A 17,583-nucleotide genomic window follows, 5' to 3' on the forward strand; every position below is an offset into this window, starting at 1 on the left:
TTGTATGGTACAGAGATGAGAACATGGTATATATATATATACACACCATAGATGCATGAATTTATCTTATCACTCAGCAATATTCCAGCTATATGATGGCTGTCTGTAAATAATTGAGTCTGGACCAGACTATCCAGTGATTGACATCATGAGCATCGATTCACGCAATTGGGATCGATGACATGCATCAACCAAGTCAGCAAGCCTGACCACCCGATCCTGTTAGTCGCCTCTTACGACAAGCATAGTTGCCTTTTACAGCAAGTATTGGTTGCTGAAGATCTTCATGGGTCTTATCTTATCAAATTTGGGCCTCATGGTGGTCTCAGCTTAAACAAGTGAAATACAGTCCTATATTATTGCACTTATGCAACATAATGTGTGTGAGTGTTTGTCAGTGTGTGTGTGTGTGTGTGTGTGTGTGTGTGTGTGTGTGTGTGTGTGTGTGTTTGTCAGTGTGTGTGTGTGTGCGTGCGCGCCAGTGTGTTTGTGCATGCATGCGTGTCTCCTTGTACTAGTTCAGACTTATGCCAGTTTTACAGCGCTAGCCCACTGAGATACCGCATTCAGACACAGTAATCTTTGTTTTATCCCATTCAATGCCGAGCGCTAGGCACAAGTACCATTTATAACATCGTTTGGTATGACATGGCCAGCGATCGAAGCACCAACCTCCATTCTCTCTTCCACAAGGAACAACATTACTTTCTTTGAAAAGCCAGATACAACTCATTCCAAGTCTCTAATCACAGGCATTAAACATGTTACATGGCGACTTACAGAGCAACTGAACCAACTAATACTAAGCAAGCTTGTATATATCAAGAAGAAGAATCAAGAATGTTTATCGTACAGAACACCCTCGTAGGGCAGGGTACTAACTATTTACATATGGACATAAATATAACTATCAACATGAGAGGTTGATATACATAATGTACATTATCTTTACAGTATATCATGGCAGCGTATACTAAGTGTTGATACTGTATTGATCATAGAATAGAATTCTTTGTAGAAAAACACCCACTTGGGACCTGGTACCAAAATAGTGCATTTGTATGGTACAGAGATGAGAACATGGTATATATATATATACACACCATAGATGCATGAATTTATCTTATCACTCAGCAATATTCCAGCTATATGATGGCTGTCTGTAAATAATTGAGTCTGGACCAGACTATCCAGTGATTGACATCATGAGCATCGATTCACGCAATTGGGATCGATGACATGCATCAACCAAGTCAGCAAGCCTGACCACCCGATCCTGTTAGTCGCCTCTTACGACAAGCATAGTTGCCTTTTACAGCAAGTATTGGTTGCTGAAGATCTTCATGGGTCTTATCTTATCAAATTTGGGCCTCATGGTGGTCTCAGCTTAAACAAGTGAAATACAGTCCTATATTATTGCACTTATGCAACATAATGTGTGTGAGTGTTTGTCAGTGTGTGTGTGTGTGTGTGTGTGTGTGTGTGTGTGTGTGTGTGTGTGTGTGTTGTCAGTGTGTGTGTGTGTGCGTGCGCGCCAGTGTGTTTGTGCATGCATGCGTGTCTCCTTGTACTAGTTCAGACTTATGCCAGTTTTACAGCGCTAGCCCACTGAGATACCGCATTCAGACACAGTAATCTTTGTTTTATCCCATTCAATGCCGAGCGCTAGGCACAAGTACCATTTATAACATCGTTTGGTATGACATGGCCAGCGATCGAAGCACCAACCTCCATTCTCTCTTCCACAAGGAACAACATTACTTTCTTTGAAAAGCCAGATACAACTCATTCCAAGTCTCTAATCACAGGCATTAAACATGTTACATGGCGACTTACAGAGCAACTGAACCAACTAATACTAAGCAAGCTTGTATATATCAAGAAGAAGAATCAAGAATGTTTATCGTACAGAACACCCTCGTAGGGCAGGGTACTAACTATTTACATATGGACATAAATATAACTATCAACATGAGAGGTTGATATACATAATGTACATTATCTTTACAGTATATCATGGCAGCGTATACTAAGTGTTGATACTGTATTGATCATAGAATAGAATTCTTTGTAGAAAAACACCCACTTGGGACCTGGTACCAAAATAGTGCATTTGTATGGTACAGAGATGAGAACATGGTATATATATATATACACACCATAGATGCATGAATTTATCTTATCACTCAGCAATATTCCAGCTATATGATGGCTGTCTGTAAATAATTGAGTCTGGACCAGACTATCCAGTGATTGACATCATGAGCATCGATTCACGCAATTGGGATCGATGACATGCATCAACCAAGTCAGCAAGCCTGACCACCCGATCCTGTTAGTCGCCTCTTACGACAAGCATAGTTGCCTTTTACAGCAAGTATTGGTTGCTGAAGATCTTCATGGGTCTTATCTTATCAAATTTGGGCCTCATGGTGGTCTCAGCTTAAACAAGTGAAATACAGTCCTATATTATTGCACTTATGCAACATAATGTGTGTGAGTGTTTGTCAGTGTGTGTGTGTGTGTGTGTGTGTGTGTGTGTGTGTGTGTGTGTGTGTGTGTGTGTTTGTCAGTGTGTGTGTGTGTGCGTGCGCGCCAGTGTGTTTGTGCATGCATGCGTGTCTCCTTGTACTAGTTCAGACTTATGCCAGTTTTACAGCGCTAGCCCACTGAGATACCGCATTCAGACACAGTAATCTTTGTTTTATCCCATTCAATGCCGAGCGCTAGGCACAAGTACCATTTATAACATCGTTTGGTATGACATGGCCAGCGATCGAAGCACCAACCTCCATTCTCTCTTCCACAAGGAACAACATTACTTTCTTTGAAAAGCCAGATACAACTCATTCCAAGTCTCTAATCACAGGCATTAAACATGTTACATGGCGACTTACAGAGCAACTGAACCAACTAATACTAAGCAAGCTTGTATATATCAAGAAGAAGAATCAAGAATGTTTATCGTACAGAACACCCTCGTAGGGCAGGGTACTAACTATCTACATATGGACATAAATATAACTATCAACATGAGAGGTTGATATACATAATGTACATTATCATTACAGTATATCATGGCAGCGTATACTAAGTGTTGATACTGTATTGATCATAGAATAGAATTCTTTGTAGAAAAACACCCACTTGGGACCTGGTACCAAAATAGTGCATTTGTATGGTTGGTTTTATCAGTCTGGGAAGGGTCGCCTATTTCGAACAGTGTCATGAGAAGTCTTGTGCTGGGAGTGGAACACAAAACAATCTTTCTCTTTCAAATCTTTTTTCTTTAGACTTTGAAAAAACAGTACCTTATATCCTTTTTAGTCAAAGATACCAAAGTGAATTTACATCAAATATTTTCTCCATCTACATCCTTTTCAACTTCAGTGTAGCCGAATGAGTTTATTGACTGTCAGCATACACCATGTTGATAATAAACAACACATGTAGCAAGACCTCTGCCAGTCTGGACGGACTCTCTTTAATGAAGGAAATAGTACACGGCCATCTGTCAGACTCCAGCAAGAACATCAATGATTGATGCTCACTAATACTAGTAATAGGCCTCTCACTCACAACCCTTTCCAGCAGCCAGAGTGCAACTGCTACAGAGTGTCAAATATTCATGTCACTGACTTGAGAAATCAATTATTCATACTCAGCACTCAACAATGAATTAAGAAGCTAAATTTGTCACTATGTTCTATATTCATGGTATCACAATGAAGTGTGTTCTAAGATTTTATTAGTAATATATTTTCAATAACCCATGAAAAAACCCAAATGATTCAATTTCTGAGAAATATTGGTCCCTCAGTGCTGCAGTTTGATTTGAATAACCAGTGGTCAACTGACCTGTGATTACATGGACCTAGTATCCACACCCTCCAACACAAGTGTTACATACTTTTCAAAAATAGACAAAAATGGTATTAATTCCGAGGTCAATGAACCTGAATCACAAATATCTGTGAAAACAATACACCTTGGACCCATGCTGTTCAGAAGTGGAGGGTCACTGTTCTCCCAAAACATATCCTTCTTTTTCACAGGTAAAGGGTTACAGGGATTCCAGGTAAGAATATAGGTCACCAGCCACCTATGCTTGTCCTAAATGGATCAGCTGGACTTTGTTGAATGCATGTCATCGCATCCCAATTACATGGATCAATGCTCATGATGTCAATCATGGGACTCAATTATTTACAGACTTCCATCATATAGCTGGAATATTGCTGAGTGGAGCATTAAACAAAATCTAACAACAAATTGGCCCATAAGTATTATGAAGCTCAACATTGAGCACAGCTACTTTCCAGAGCTCCCAACACTTGTCAAGACTCTAAAGTGCACCATAAAATGTGCCCTATCCATGTCCTACAACACCCCCCTGATACCAACATAAGTAATCTATGTGTGCACCTGGCTACCTGTCAGCATGGCGAACCAGGAAGTAAGGGGTATAGAAACCAATTGTGTGACACACACGTACAGCTAAATAGCACTTGGCAGTTGAATGCAGCCTGTTGATTTACAATGATAGTTAATATTGATATGACCTTAACTTTTTCAATGGTTTGTCAACATGTGTGATTGTATCGCCTGTTCAATAAAGCAGTATCTGAATGCATGGTTGAGTGAATGTGGGTTCACTCCATGGTCTGCATAATCTCACAGCTATAGTCCTTTTATCTCACAGCTATAGTCTTTCAAGGACACAGACAGCTCTAATTACTTACTACCAAACAAGCAAACAGAACACTTCAACTGTGTTTTGTAAAAAAACAAACATTTTTTTTTTTTTTTAAATCTGATGTAAATGATTAATAAATGAATCGAAACAAAATATACAAAAGAAACCAGAAGATTGAACGGTGTTTGAAATTAAGCCTTAAAGAGGAAGGGCCCTCATTAAAACCCAATTGTCAAAATAATAAAATCTGCTGGCCCTTTGATTCAAATAACATAGGATCATCCCTTTTGGACCCCAGAACCCCGTTTTGAACAGTGTCAAAGATAACAATCTGATTGGAATGTTAAGAAAGTGTACTACGGTATATTCAATAATTCTAAAACAAAAGATCCTGGGCTGACTGGTCTTCAGAGTAAATGCCACACTAACACAGCCCAACTGCCACAACAGCCGGTCCTCCACTATTTCAAAACACAATTCAAGTTTCCTGTTTCTGAAATTATGCACCTCTCTTGTAAAAATCCCATTATTTTTTTGTTCCTGTTCAAATGTTTTCAGAAGATAATTTAATCAAACAAGGATGTAAATGTGGCTTAAACTTTAAAATGTCGCTCAACCCTCACCCTAACAACAAGTACCATCCTTGACAATCTTTTGGAATGACACGGCCACCAGGGGATTGAACCCTGGACCTTCTACTCTCCCAGTCTTATAAGCATGTGTGTGAGTGAATGAAAGATGCAGCAATATTCCAGCATCACCACAGCAGTAAATAATCAAGTCTGGGACATGGTATATGGACATGGTATATGGACATGGTATATGGTATATGGACATGTAGTGCTGAAACACTTAGGATGATGGTGTTATACTGTGTGAGGAACAACAGCAATCGTCTCTCATACAGACACTGAAAAAGAAATATCGGAAAGCTCCCAAGCAAGTCTACAAAACCATGGCAAATGTAGATTTCTCTTGAAAATGAAGCCGTAGTAAGCACCCTGGGTGCTTGGCGAATTGACAAAGTGGGGTGCTTATTGAAACCATCCACAAGTTACACATGTTGTCAGAGATCAAGCGGTGCTTGAAACTTGATAAAAATGGTATAGATTTTCCCTAAATTACTTTGAATCAAGTACAAGAGATAGCTAACCCATGCCCTTCCACATAACTAACCCTAATGATCGTAAAGGGGTGTTTGATCGGAAAGGGGTACCCAACCCTAATGATGGTAAAGGTGTGTTTGATCGGAAAGGGGTATCCAACCCTAATGATGGTAAAGGGGTGTTTGATCGGAAAGGGGTACCCAACCCTAAGGATCGTAAAGGGATGCTTGATCAGAAAGGGGTACCCAACCCTAATGATGGTAAAGGGGTGCTTGACTGGAAAGGGGTACCCAACCCTTGATAAAAATGGTATAGATTTTCCCTAAATTACTTTGGATCAAGTACAAGAGATAGCTAACCCATGCTCTTCCACATAACTAACCCTAAGGATCGTAAAGGGGTGGTTGATCGGAAAGGGGTACCCAACCCTAATGATCGTAAAGGGATGTTAGATCGGAAAGGGGTACCCAACCCTAATGATCGTAAAGGGTCGCTTGATCGGAAAGGGGTACCCAACCCTTATGATCGTAAAGGGCTGCTTGATCAGAAAGGGGTACCCAACCCTTGATACAAATGGTATAGATTTTCCCTAAATTACTTTGGATCAAGTAAAAGAGATAGCTAACCCATGCCCTTCCACATAACTAACCCTAAGGATCGTAAAGGGGTGTTTGATCGGAAAGGGATACCCAACCCTAATGATCGTAAAGGGGTGTTTGATCGGAAAGGGGTACCCAACCCTAATGATCGTAAAGGGGTGTTTGATCGGAAAGGGGCACCCAACCCTAATGATGGTAAAGGGGTGCTTGATCGGAAAGGGGTACCCAACCCTAAGGATCGGAAAGGGGTGCTTGATCGGAAAGGGGTACCCAACCCTAATGATCGGAAAAGGGTGCTTGATCGGAAAGGGGTACCAACCCTTGATAAAAATGGTACAGATTTTACATAAATTACTTTGGATCAAGTACAAGAGATAGCTAACCCATGCCCTTCCACAAAACTAACCCTAAGGATCGTAAAGGGGTGCTTGATCGGAGAGGGGTACCTAACCCTAAGGATCGTAAAGGGGTGTTTGATCGGAAAGGGGTACCCAACCCTAATGATGGTAAAGGGATGCTTGATCGGAAAGGGGCACCCAACCCTAATGATGTTAAAGGGGTGCTCGATCAGAAAGGGGTATCCAACCCTAATGATGGTAAAGGGGTGGTTGATCGGAAAGGGGTACCCAACCCTAAGGATCGTAAAGGGACGTTTGATCGGATAGGGGTACCCAACCCTTGATAAAAATGGTATAGATTTTCCCTAAATTACTTCGGATCAAGTAAAAGAGATAGCTAACCCATGCCCTTCCACATAACTAACCCTAAGGATGGTAAAGGGGTGCTTGATCGGAGAGGGGTACCCAACCCTAATGATCGTAAAGGGGAGTTTGATCGGAAAGGGGCACCCAACCCTAATGATGTTAAAGGGGTGCTCGATCGGAAAGGGGTACCCAACCCTAAGGATCGTAAAGGGCTGCTTGATCGGAAAGGGGTACACAACCCTAAGGATCGTAAAGGGCTGCTTGATCGGATAGGGGTACCCAACCCTTGATAAAAATGGTATAGATTTTCCCTAAATTACTTTGGATCAAGTAAAAGAGATAGCTAACCCATGCCCTTCCACATAACTAACCCTAAGGATCGTAAAGGGGTGTTTGATCGGAAAGGGGTACCCAACCCTAATGATCGTAAAGGGGTGCTTGATTGTAAAGGGGTACCCAACCCTAATGATCGTAAAGGGGTGTTTGATCGGAAAGGGGTACCCAACCCTAATGATCGTAAAGGGGTGTTTGATCGGAAAGGGGTACCCAACCCTAATGATCGTAAAGGGGCTCCTTGATCAGAAAGGGGTACCAACCCTTGATAAAAATGGTACAGATTTTCCCTAAATTACTTTGGATCAAGTACAAGAGATAGCTAACCCATGCCCTTCCACATAACTAACCCTAAGGATCGTAAAGGGGTGCTTGATCGGAGAGGGGTACCTAACCCTAAGGATCGCAAAGGGGTGTTTGATCGGAAAGGGGTACCCAACCCTAATGATCGTAAAGGGTCGCTTGATCGGAAAGGGGTACCCAACCCTAATGATCGTAAAGGGGCGGTTGATCGGAGAGGGGTACCCAACCCTAATGATCGTAAAGGGTCGCTTGATCGGAAAGGGGTACCCAACCCAAATGACCGCAAATACGGTACAGCACATGACAAATATTGTTGAGAACAATGAGACCAAGGAATAAAATGACCCACCTTTCACAATGTTCAATAAAGATGAAACTGTCAGGGGCTGTGGTAAGTTGTATCAGGAGACTGTGTCGGCAGCCACCGAGCCATGTTGGTGAGGATCTGCAACAATGCCCAACACAATGAACACAAGTGATTAAGGTTTCAACAAATGTGACTTTTCCGGTACTGGAATAATTACAGAACTGTTACCATGGTTACGATGAAGTGGTAACAAAAAGAGACTAATGTGAAGAATGTTATTGACTTTTTGGTTAGGTTTTTAGACGAAAAAATTAGCATGTGTTTAAGGAGCAAGAATAATGGATGATACAATTAACTTTTTCCTTTGCATTTTATGCAGCATGACAGGATTGGGAGGGAGAGCCGGGGGGGGGGGGGGGGAGAGGGCCGGGGTCGCGTGACATCGGTTCGGTTCGGCAGGCCTGTACAGGAGCAATGGAATAAAGACAAAAAATCAGTGAATAAAGTGCCGTTCTTTTGTCGGTTTTGAAGGTAGGCAATTTATCACACGTACAAGAATACAGGAAGCACGCTGCCTGCTCCTTGGCCACGATAACACTTGCAACGTGCACCAGAGAGCGGCCAAAACAGGTGACATTTTGTGTGGTGAAAGAAGACGTTGAAATGAAATGGCCAAGGGTGGACAGGGTTTGGAACATTTGGAATTGCCGATCTGTTTGGGAACGAAAGAGACGTGGAGTGAAATATATGAATGAACTTACCTTCAGATCGTCCCCTCCACCGATGCAGACGCGACAAGACCGAGCTCGCCAGCTCGCGAGCTCGGGCGGGGTGATGCCAGCCATCCAGAATACAAGAAACGTGGTCCGCCATGGCGAGCTTGCCGATGGAGGAAATGACGTGTTCTCGCTTGTGATTGGTGCTTTGCCGCTTCCTTCCGGGTGGCTTGGTGCCGGCTGTCTAAACTGCGTTTTTTGGCGGTCGGTGCAAAGCCCAGATGCTCTCTTAGCTCAGCCGCTTACTTCCGTGCGGCTTGGTGCCGGCTGACTTAAACTGCGTTTTTTGGCGGTCGGTGCAATGCCAAGATGCTCCGGGTGTAGCCGGTGCTGTCGGTTGGGTCATTTGGTTGATTTGTGTGAAAAGCGGAAAGAAGTCGAAAAAATGGAACTACTACATGTACGATGTTTATTTGAAAAATAAAGTAGAATAATGCATTAATTTTAGGAGATGTATTAAACCTGAAGACTGTGTGTAAAATACATGGTGAGAAATGGAAAGCAAGAAACAAATACGTCCCGCACGTGCAAGAAGTGAAATGACACGAAGCAGACTAAAGAAAAATGAAAAAGTGGTTGTAGTGATATTTTTTTGGCCCAAAAGGTAACGAAATGAAAGAAAAGATGGAAGAAAAGACACAAAACGAGTTAATCTCGTTTAAAAACTGTAGTGGAAAGCGGGGAAAGAAGCGTGTTAAAACGGGGCGGAAGCGGGGCGAAAGCGAGGCCCGGGTAATGGAGGCCGAAGAAGAGAAAGGGAGCAAAGCGATCAGTCGGCCGGGGAAAAGGGAGCATTTGGATTGGCGAGGGTTGAGGGGTGAGAGTTGAGATGGGGGTTCATGCAATTGGTAAGAAGTTCCTTCAAAACAGAGTTCTTACTAGAATGGGGGTTTGCACCGACTCAAGGCGTGCCTGGGCCAAAGTGAGCGGTGCCGAGCCACTGCAGACCGAAGCTGGAGGCATGAGCACTTTTCCAAATGAGCCCAAAGTACCCCAAAGTGGATTTACGGACGGGGGTGAATTGTCTGGAAAACACCCTTTCTATTAATAAGTGTTCGGATATACCGCGAGATTACTATAAGATTGCTGGTGGCCACATTCTAGCTTGTGTGTGTACTGGATCGTTTGTCCGGCCATGGGGTAATTTATTTGCAGGTTACGAGCTCGCAACATCCCCCGTTACCCGCCCCCAGTGCAGGTTTTCTTCCTGGGGCCTGCATTGAACGTACCATACGTACGTTGCACGTTGCATGAAATTTCAAGTTTTGTAAACAGGCAAGAGATGCCTAAACCACAAAGACATGTGCTATTGATTAATTTGAAAGCAGAAAGAACAAAACTATTTGTTGGATATGAATAATATTTCTGGAATGTTATATGATATATTTATATTAATCTTACCATATCGCAGCGCACTTTTTGAAATAGGAATTAATAATTAGTGCACCAACGTTCTGACACACGCTGTGTATGCAATATACGCTCAGCCCATGAATGCCCATGCGGAATGTGAATGATGTGATGTGCTGAGGTGTCAACCGATAGCAAGGCTTTTCATGACGTTGAAACGATGTGTTACTGATTAAAGACGGAGCGCACTTTTTGAAATAGAAATTAAGCATTAGTGCAGTGGGTTCATGATAAACGCTGTGTTTGCGATTTACGCTAAGCCCATGAAAGCCCGTGTGGAATGTAAATGAATTAATGTGCTTAGGTGTCTGTGGCGAAGCCATGGTCTGTGGGCTGTCAACCGATGGCAAGCCTTTTCATGACTTTGAAACAGTGTGTTACTGATTAAAGACGGATGATCTGAGAATGTAACATTGAAACACTTTGTTGTTGCAGTCATCTAGTGTTACATATAGACATGTGAGGTCGTGTGGTTTGGAGTTACCAGACAGGCAACAGGACATGAGGTACACTAGACGTTGACATCAAACACACCGGAAGTGGATATCAGGTACAACGGAAGTGGACTTCAGGCGCACCTGAAGTGGCACAATGAGCTGTGTGAGCTGCAGGCAGAATGGTATGTAGGCGAATGACATGTAGGCACAATGAGCTGTTGACAGAATGAGCTGCTGGCAGAATGACCCGTAGAAAGATTGGGTATAGACACAATGAGCTGCAGGTAGAATGAGCTGAAGGCAGAATGAGCTGTAGACACCAGGAGCTGCATGTAGAGTTACTTGTAGGCACAATGAGCTGCAGGCAGAATGGGTGGTGACACAATGAGCTGTATACAGAATGAGCTGTAGACAGAATGAACTGTAGGCAGAAGGATATAGACACAAGGAGCTCTGCACAGAATGACCTGACCTGAACAATGAGCTGTAGGCAGAATGAGCTGCATGCAGAATGACCTGTAGTCACAATGAGCTATAGGTAGAACGGGTGTAGACACATTGAGCTGTAGACAAAATGAGCTGCATGCAGAATGACCTGTAGTCACAATGAGCTATAGGTAGAATGGGTGTAGACACATTCAGCTGTAGACAAAATGAGCTGCAGTCAGAATGAGCTGTAGGCAGAATCACATGTATACACAATTGTATACACAATAAGCCGCAAGCAGAAAGGGTGTAGACACAATGAGCTGTAGAAAGAATGGGTATTGACACAATGAGCTGTACTCAGAATGGGGGTAGATACAATGAGCTGTACTCAGAATGGGGGTAGATACAATGAGCTGTACTCAGAATGGGGGTAGACACAATGAGCTGTACTCAGAATGGGGGTAGACACAATGAGCTGTACTCAGAATGAGGATAGACATAATGAGCTGCAATCAGTATGATTGTAGGCACAATAAGGTGCACTCAGAATGGGGATAGACACAATGAGCTGTACTCATAATGAGTGCAGACAAAATGAGCTGTACTCAGAATGAGGGTAGACACAATGAGCTGTGCTCAGAATGAGTGTAGACACGTTGAGCTGTACTCAGAATGAGGGTAGACACAATGAGCTGTACTCAGAATAATTCTAGACACAAGGAGCTGTACTCAGAATGAGGGTAGACACAATGAGCTGTACTCAGAATGGGGGTAGACACAATGATCTGTACTCAGAATGGGGGTAGAGAAAATGAGCTGTACTCAGAATGAGTGTAGACACAATGAGCTGTACTCAGAATGAGGGTAGACACTATGAGCTGTACTCAGAATGGGTGTAGACACAATGAGCTGTACTCAGAATGGGGGAGACACAATGAGCTGTACTTAGAATGGGGGTAGACAAAATGAGCTGTACTCAAATTGAGTGTAGACACCATGAGCTGTACTCAGAATAACTGTAGACACAAGGAGCTGTACTAAGGATGGGGGTAGCCACAATGAGCTGTACTCAGATTGAGTGCAGACACAATGAGCTGTACTCATAATGATTGTAGACACAATGAGCTGTACTCAAAATGAGGGTAGACATAATGAGCTGTACTCAGAATGGGGGTAGACACAATGAGCTGTACTCAGAATGAGTGTAGACACAATGAGCTGCAGGCAGAATGAGTGTAGACACAATGAGCTGTACTCACAATGAGTGTAGACACAATAAGCTGGAGTCAGAATGAAGGTAGACACAATGAGCTGCAGGCAGAATGAGTTTAGCTCATTGTGTCCACACTCATTCTGAGTACAGCTTCTTGTGTCTACAATTATTCTGAGTACAGCTCATTGTGTCTACACTCAATTTGAGTACAGCTCATAGTGTGTACCCGCATTCTGAGTACAGCTCATTGTGTCTCCCGCATTCTGAGTACAGCTCATTGTGTCTCCCCCATTCTGAGTACAGCTCATTGTGTCTACCCTCATTCTGAGTACAGCTCATTGTGTCTACCCTCATTCTGAGTACAGCTCATTGTGTCTACCCTCATTCTGAGTACAGCTCATTGTGTCTACTCTCATTCTGAGTACAGCTCATTGTGTCTACCCTCATTCTGAGTACAGCTCATTGTGTCTACCCTCATTCTGAAACAGCTCATTGTGTCTACAATCATTCTGAGTACAGCTCATTGTGTCTACAATCATTCTGAGTACAGCTCATTGTGTCTACACTCAATTTGAGTACAGCTCATTGTGTCTACACTCAATTTGAGTACAGCTCATTGTGTCTACCCCCATTCTGAGTACAGCTCATTGTGTCTACAATTATTCTGAGTACAGCTCATTGTGTCTACACTCAATTTGAGTACAGCTCATAGTGTCTACCCCCATTCTGAGTACAGCTCATTGTGTCTCCGCAATTCTGAGTACAGCTCATTGTGTCTACCACCATTCTGAGTACAGCTCATTGTGTCTACCCCCATTCTGAAAACAGCTCATTGTGTCTATCCTCATTCTGAGTACAGCTCATTGTGTTTACCCACATTCTGAGTACATCTCATTGTGTCTACCCCATTCTGAGTACAGCTCATTGTGTTTACACTCATTCTGAGTAAACTCATTTTGTCTACCCTCATTCTGAGTACAGCTGATTGTGTCTACCCTCATTCTGAGTACAGCTCATTGTGTCTACCCTCATTCTGAGTACAGCTCATTGTGTCTACAATCATTCTGAGTACAGCTCATTGTGTCTACACTCAATCTGAGTACAGCTCATTGTGGCTACCCACATCCTTTGTACACCTCCTTGTGTCTACCCTCATTCTGAGTACAGCTCATTGTGTCTACACTCAATTTGAGTACAGCTCATTATGTCTACCCCCATTCTGAGTACAGCTCATTGTGTCTCCCCCATTCTGAGTACAGCTCATTGTGTCTACCCTCATTCTGAGTACAGCTCATTGTGTCTACCCTCATTCTGAGTACAGCTCATTGTGTCTACTCTCATTCTGAATACAGCTCATTGTGTCTACCCCCATTCTGAGTACAGCTCATTGTGTCTACCCTCATTCTGAAAACAGCTCATTGTGTCTACCCTCATTCTGAGTACAGCTTCTTGTGTCTACAATTATTCTGAGTACAGCTCATTGTGTCTACACTCAATTTGAGTACAGCTCATAGTGTCTACCCCCATTCTGAGTACAGCTCATTGTGTCTCCCCCATTCTGAGTACAGCTCATTGTGTCTACCCCTATTCTCAGTACAGCTCATTGTGTCTCCCCCATTCTGAGTACAGCTCATTTTGTCTACCCCAATTCTGAGTACAGCTCATTGTTGCTACCCCCATTCTGAGTACAGCTCATTGTGTCTACCCTCATACTGAGTACAGGTCATTGTGTATCCCCCATTCTGAGTACAGCTCATTGTGTCTACCCTCATTCTGAGTACAGCTCATTGTGTCTACACTCATTCTGAGTACAGCTCATTTTGTCTACACTCAATTTGAGTACAGCTCATAGTGTCTACCCCCATTCTGAGTACAGCTCATTGTGGCTACACTCATTCTCACTACAGCTCATTGTTGCTACCCTCATTCTGAAAACAGCTCATTGTGTCTACCCCATTCTGAGTACAGCTCATTGTGTTTACACTCATTCTGAGTACAGCTCATTTTGTCTACCCTCATTCTGAGTACAGCTCATTGTGTCTACAATCAATTTGAGTACAGCTCATTTTGTCTACCCCCATTCTGAGTACAGCTCATTGTGTCTCCCCCATTCTGAGTACAGCTCATTGTGGCTACACTCATTCTGACTACAGCTCATTGTTGCTACCCTCATTCTGAGTACAGCTTCTTGTGTCTACAATTATTCTGAGTACAGCTCATTGTGTCTACACTCAATTTGAGTACAGCTCATAGTATGTAACCGCATTCTGAGTACAGCTCATTGTGTCTCCCCCATTCTGAGTACAGCTCATTGTGTCTACTCTCATTCTGAGTACAGCTCATTGTGTCTACCCTCATTCTGAGTACAGCTCATTGTGTCTACCCTCATTCTGAGTACAGCTCATTGTGTTTACACTCATTCTGAGTACAGCTCATTGTGTCTACCCTCATTCTGAGTACAGCTCATTGTGTCTACCCTCATTCTGAGTACAGCTCATTGTGTCTAGAATCATTCTGAGTACAGCTCATTGTGTCTACACTCAATCTGAGTACAGCTCATTGTGGCTACCCCCATCCTTTGTACAGCTCCTTGTGTCTACCCTCATTCTGAGTACAGCTCATTGTGTCTACAATCATTCTGAGTACAGCTCATTGTGTCTACAATCATTCTGAATTCAGCTCATTGTGCCTACACTCAATTTGAGTACAGCTCATTGTGTCTACCCCAATTCTGAGTACAGCTCATTGTGTCTACCCCCATTCTGAGTACAGCTCATTGTGTCTACCCTCATTTTGAAAACAGTTCATTGTGTCTACCCTCATTCTGAGTACAGCTTCTTGTGTCTACAATTATTCTGAGTACAGCTCATTGTGTCTACACTCAATTTGAGTACAGCTCATAGTGTGTACCCGCATTCTGAGTACAGCTCATTGTGTCTCCCGCATTCTGAGTACAGCTCATTGTGTCTCCCCCATTCTGAGTACAGCTCATTGTGTCTACCCTCATTCTGAGTACAGCTCATTGTGTCTACCCTCATTCTGAGTACAGCTCATTGTGTCTACCCTCATTCTGAGTACAGCTCATTGTGTCTACTCTCATTCTGAGTACAGCTCATTGTGTCTATCCCCATTCTGAGTACAGCTCATTGTGTCTACCCTCATTCTGAAACAGCTCATTGTGTCTACAATCATTCTGAGTACAGCTCATTGTGTCTACAATCATTCTGAGTACAGCTCATTGTGTCTACACTCAATTTGAGTACAGCTCATTGTGTCTACACTCAATTTGAGTACAGCTCATTGTGTCTACCCCCATTCTGAGTACAGCTCATTGTGTCTACAATTATTCTGAGTACAGCTCATTGTGTCTACACTGAATTTGAGTACAGCTCATAGTGTCTACCCCCATTCTGAGTACAGCTCATTGTGTCTCCGCAATTCTGAGTACAGCTCATTGTGTCTACCACCATTCTGAGTAGAGCTCATTGTGTCTACCCCCATTCTGAAAACAGCTCATTGTGTCTATCCTCATTCTGAGTACAGCTCATTGTGTTTACCCACATTCTGAGTACATCTCATTGTGTCTACCCCATTCTGAGTACAGCTCATTGTGTTTACACTCATTCTGAGTAAACTCATTTTGTCTACCCTCATTCTGAGTACAGCTGATTGTGTCTACCCTCATTCTGAGTACAGCTCATTGTGTCTACCCTCATTCTGAGTACAGCTCATTGTGTCTACCCCTATTCTGAGTACAGCTCATTGTGTCTACCCCCATTCTGAGTACAGCTCATTGTGTCTACCCTCATTTTGAAAACAGCTCATTGTGTCTACCCTCATTCTGAGTACAGCTTCTTGTGTCTACAATTATTCTGAGTACAGCTCATTGTGTCTATACTCAATTTGAGTACAGCTCATAGTGTGTACCCCCATTCTGAGTACAGCTCATTGTGTCTCCACCATTCTGAGTACAGCTCATTGTGTCTACAATCATTCTGAGTACAGCTCATTGTGTCTACACTCAATCTGAGTACAGCTCATTGTGGCTACCCCCATCCTTTGTACAGCTCCTTGTGTCTACCCTCATTCTGAGTACAGCTCATTGTGTCTACAATCATTCTGAGTACAGCTCATTGTGTCTACAATCATTCTGATTACAGCTCATTGTGTCTACACTCAATTTGAGTACAGCTCATTGTGTCTACCCCCATTCTGGGTACAGCTCATTGTGTCTACCCCCATTCTGAGTACAGCTCATTGTGTCTACCCTCATTTTGAAAACAGCTCATTGTGTCTACCCTCATTCTGAGTACAGCTTCTTGTGTCTACAATTATTCTGAGTACAGCTCATTGTGTCTACACTCAATTTGAGTACAGCTCATAGTGTGTACCCCCATTCTGAGTACAGCTCATTGTGTCTCCACCATTCTGAGTACAGCTCATTGTGTCTACAATCATTCTGAGTACAGCTCATTGTGTCTACACTCAATCTGAGTACAGCTCATTGTGGCTACCCCCATCCTTTGTACAGCTCCTTGTGTCTACCCTCATTCTGAGTACAGCTCATTGTGTCTACAATCATTCTGAGTACAGCTCATTGTGTCTACAATCATTCTGATTACAGCTCATTGTGTCTACACTCAATTTGAGTACAGCTCATTGTGTCTACCCCCATTCTGGGTACAGCTCATTGTGTCTACCCCAATTCTGAGTACAGCTCATTGTGTCTACCCTCATTTTGAAAACAGCTCATTGTGTCTACCCTCATTTTGAGTACAGCTTCTTGTGTCTACAATTATTCTGAGTACAGCTCATTGTGTCTACACTCAATTTGAGTACAGCTCATAGTGTGTACCCCCATTCTGAGTACAGCTCATTGTGTCTCCACCATTCTGAGTACAGCTCATTGTGTCTACAATCATTCTGAGTACAGCTCATTGTGTCTACACTCAATCTGAGTACAGCTCATTGTGGCTACCCCCATCCTTTGTACAGCTCCTTGTGTCTACACTCATTCTGAGTACAGCTTATTGTGTCTACACTCAATTTGAGTACAGCTCATTATGTCTACCCCCATTCTGAGTACAGCTCATTGTGTCTCCCCCATTCTGAGTACAGCTCATTGTGTCTACCCTCATTCTGAGTACAGCTCATTGTGTCTACCCTCATTCTGAGTACAGCTCATTGTGTCTACTCTCATTCTGAGTACAGCTCATTGTGGCTACCCCCATTCTGAGTACAGCTCATTGTGTCTACCCTCATTCTGAAAA

The sequence above is a fragment of the Haliotis cracherodii genome, unplaced genomic scaffold (genome assembly GCF_022045235.1).
Source record: "Haliotis cracherodii isolate W230 unplaced genomic scaffold, xgHalCrac1.p SCAF_13, whole genome shotgun sequence".
NCBI lineage: Eukaryota > Metazoa > Mollusca > Gastropoda > Lepetellida > Haliotidae > Haliotis > Haliotis cracherodii.